This window comes from Aquarana catesbeiana, linkage group LG13 (assembly GCF_042186555.1).
Source record: "Aquarana catesbeiana isolate 2022-GZ linkage group LG13, ASM4218655v1, whole genome shotgun sequence".
NCBI classification, from domain to species: Eukaryota; Metazoa; Chordata; class Amphibia; order Anura; family Ranidae; genus Aquarana; species Aquarana catesbeiana.
The window spans coordinates 11,405,325-11,409,689 of record NC_133336.1 but is presented as its reverse complement, the minus strand read 5'-3'; positions in this window follow the sequence as shown (position 1 = coordinate 11,409,689).

The following is a 4,365-nucleotide window of genomic DNA, read 5'->3' as shown; positions in this document are numbered from 1 at the left end:
TTCACCGCAAAATCCTCTATCTTGATTTTCAAGAGTAATTATGTAAACCATAACCTAAATGAAAATTAAAAATGAAATTTCATTAATGGTGTCTTCATTTATTTGAAAATGCCACCTAATTGGCTGTGTCCCAAAGCTCAATAGCTTCAACTGATAGATGACACTGATAAAGCTGCACTGATAGGTGGCAATGATGGGCTCTGATAGGTGGTACTGATGGCCACTGATAGGTGCCACTAATGGGCTCTGAAAGGTGGCAATGATAGGTGGCACTAATGGGCACTGATAGGCAACACTGGTGGGCAATGATTGGCAGCAATGGTGGGCACTGTCGGGACTGCACTGATAATCGGGACACTGATAATCAGTGTCTTGATTATCAGTGTCGATGTCCCTTTACCACACGTCATTATCGGCTCTATTTTCCTCTCCTTATGCTATCAGCTTAAGGAAAGAAAAGCCCATGACCTGCTTGTGTTGACATCCGTGATCAGCTGCCATTCGACACAGCTGATCACATGGTAAAGGGCCACTGTGATTGGCCCTTTACCTTGATCTGAGATCAGCGGAGTCTGAAGGACTCGTTGATCACAGAGCACGCCACGTGCACGCAACGGGGGGCACGCAGGAAGCGCGATCACTTGAGGACATCAGTAAACTTCCCGGAAAAGTAAGCCTGCGCTGTAGCCGTCATCCAGCTATAGTGCGGGCGGGAGGAGGTTAAGAAGCATGGAAGACGAGAGTTCTGGTTTCACTTGCCACATCTTTATTTTTTTTTCAAGGTTCCTTTTTGTTGAGAATCGTTGCTTCAGCTTTGGGACTCTCTAATGATGGTCTATGGGACCTTGTGAGGGTCCTAGGCTGGAGTCACCAGGTCAGCATATACATTAAAAAAGTGATTCCAAACTTTATCGGTTATTGGTAAAATGAATAATAGTGAAGGCATTTTGGGTTATTAGGGATCCCTCTCCTTTAGGGCTTTTGTTTGCTACACTGGAAGAAAAACAGAGGTTGATTTACTAAAACTGGAGAGTGCAAAATCCGGTGCAGCTCTGCATGGTAGCCAATCAGCTTCTATCTTCAGCTTCTTCAATGAAAGGATAAGATCACCTTTTTAAAAAAAATAAAATAAATGCAGATTTTTTTTTTTTGCAGGGCAAGCAGATACACTGAGAGGAAGAATTAATGAACCACCACGGCGCCCCACAGTGCCATGATAGTGCATTGAGAACTACAAGCTAACAACCGCAAAGGATGCGGGGACTTGTAGTTCATTCATACACAGAGCTCTGTGTATGAATGACGCAAACGTGTGGGCGGAGCCCTGCACAGACACGCTTATTTCAAGCACAGACACCTAGGACGGGGAACTTCTCCCCGTGCTGCTGTCACAAGGGGGGGGGGTTGCGGGGGGGGGGAGGTGAACCGGCAGCAGCATTGGGAACATGTTATATGTTCCACCCTGGGCTAGCACCGACAGGGGTAGGCACCCCCTTTGGGACCCTCATATCTGAAGGATTTGTCTAAGAGCCAACCAATATGGGACTGTCCCTGGATATTCATCCTCCCGGCATGCAGCCGGCATGTTACAGGTTCCTATGAATGGCTGCCCCCCAGTTGGCTCATTTATTATTTGTTCTGATACTATTATTTCAACACATGTACTATTCTTATACAATTTCGGTCTGGCACAAATAAAAATACAACATTTGATTTGAGGGGCTATGGGTGCTACTTGAACACAGAGTCATTCCTAGGGAATCCATACATATACACAATATTTACAACTCTAAATTCCCTGATGAAGATACCAGAATTACCGGAAACGCGTCGGGTATTGGGGCACACTACCCCCATGAGAGTATACTAACTATTGTCACCTTATAAATTTTCTCTGTTTCTGATTTTGTCTCTATTCTGTATGGAATGATTTTTTTTTTTTTTTTATATATTGCATGCTATAGACGCTTTCACGTCTTTTTTAAAGTATATCAATAAAATAAATATATTTTTTTACTTGAACAGGTCTGGAGGTCTGTTACAGTCCCAATTCAAGGGGGATTTTTTGTTCTATGATTTATGTTCCACCCTAACGTAAAATGTTCCCAAACGTGAACTTATCCTTTAACCCCTTCAATACCGGGCACTTTCACCCCCCTTCCTGCCCAGGCCAATTTTCAGCTTTCAGCGCTGTCACACTTTGAATGACAATTGCGCGGTCATGCAGCACTAAAGGACCCACTGCGGTGTAAAGATCCAGTGTCATCCTAGAACAGAAGGTAAAAAGGGCATGAATTTTTGTTCTATTATAGAATACAAGTAGTGCTGTGTAGCAAAACCACCATAACAACAAAACATAACAGCATGTACAGTGCCTTGAAAAAGTATTCACACCCCTTGAAATTTTCTACATTTTGTCATGTTACAACCAAAAACGTAAATGTATTTTATTGGGATTTTATGTGATAGACCAACACAAAGTTGCACATAATTGTTAAGTGGAAGGAAAATGATAAATGGTTTTCAAAATATTTTACAAATAAATATGTGAAAAGTGTGGGGGGCAATTTGTATGGCGCCTCCCGAAGTCAATACTTTGTAGAACCCCCTTTACCTGCAATTACAGCTGCCTTTTTTGTCTTTTTGGGGATGTTTCTACCAGCTTTGCACATCTAGAGAGGGACATTTTTGCCCATTCTTCTTTGCAATATACAGTATCTCAAACTCTGTCAGATTGGATGGAGAGCGTCTGTGAACAGCAATTTTCAAGTCTTGCCACAGATTCTCAATGTGATTTAGGCCTGGACTGTGACTGGGCCATTCTAACACATGAATATGCTTTGATCTAAACCATTCCATTGTAGCTCTGGCTGTATGTTTAGGGTCATTTTCCTGCTGGAAGGTGAACCTCCGCCCCAGTCTCAAGTCTTTTGCAGACTCTAACAGGTTTTCTTCTAAGATTGCCTTGCCAATTCTGACCAGCTTGCCTGTCCCTGCTGAAGAAAAGCATCCCCACCACATGCTTCCACCACCATGTTTCACGGTGGGGATGGTGTGTTCAGGGTGATGTGCAGTGTTAGCGTTAGCGTTTTGCTTTAAGGCCAAAAATGTTGGTCTCATCTGACCAGAGCACCTTCTTCCACATGTTTGCTGTGTCCTCCACATGGCTTCTCACAAACTGCAAACAGGACTTCTTATGACTTTCTTTCACCAATGTCTTTCTTCTTGTCACTCTTCCATAAAGGTCAGATTTGTGGAGAACACGACTAATAGTTGTCCTGTGGACAGATTCTCCCACCTGAGCTGTGGATCTCTGCAGCCCCTCCAGAGTTACCATGGACCTCTTGGCTCTTCTCTGATGAATGCTCTCCTTGCCCGGCCGGTCAGTTTAGGTGGACGGCCATGTCTTGGTAGGTTTGCAGTTGTGTCATACTATTTCCATTTTCAGATGATGGATTGAACAGAGCTCCGCGAGATGTTCAAAGCTTGGGATATTTTTTTATAACCTAACCCTGCTTTATACTTCTCCACAACTTTATCCCTGATCTGTCTGGTTTGTTCCTCAGCCTTCGTGATGCTGTTTGTTCACTAAGGTTCTCTGACAAACCACTGAGGGCTTTACAGAACATCTGTATTTATATTGAGATTAAATTACACACAGGTGGACTCTATTTACTAATTATGTGACTTCTGAAGGCAATTGGTTCCACTAGATTTAAGGGGTATCAGTAAAGGGGGCTGAATACAAATGCATACCACACTTTTCACATATTTGTAAAAAGAGTTTGAAAACCATTTATAATTTTCTTTCCACTTCACAATTATGTGCCACTTTGTGTTGGTCTATCACATAAAATCCCAATAAAATACATTCACGTGTTTGGTTGTCACATGACAAAATGTGGAAAATTTCAAGGGGTATGAATACTTTTTCAAGGCACTGTAAGTGATTGTTAATTCTGAGTTGGTGTCTTGGTAAGGCTTTCAAGGGAGGTCCGCCATGTTTGATGTGTGTTACGATGCTGTTTTATCATTTATGATTTTATGCATTATGTGATAATAAAAATGTATACTTTTATATATTGTTGCGTGATGTTGGCACCTCAAAAAGTCCATCTTTACTTTTTCTTCAATGAAGTACATCTTTACAGGATGTTGTTGCCCTTGGAAGTCTCTCTTTTATACTATATCTGTAAACACATGTTAAAATTTGCATTTTTGGCTATAAAACAAATTAAATATTTAAAAATTTTCTGAAAGCAGAGACCTTGTAGAATGTAAAATACAATACAATTTTTTTTATGTTGCACAATATTTTCACAACTATTTATCAAATTAATATTTTCGGGAAAAACTACACTACAA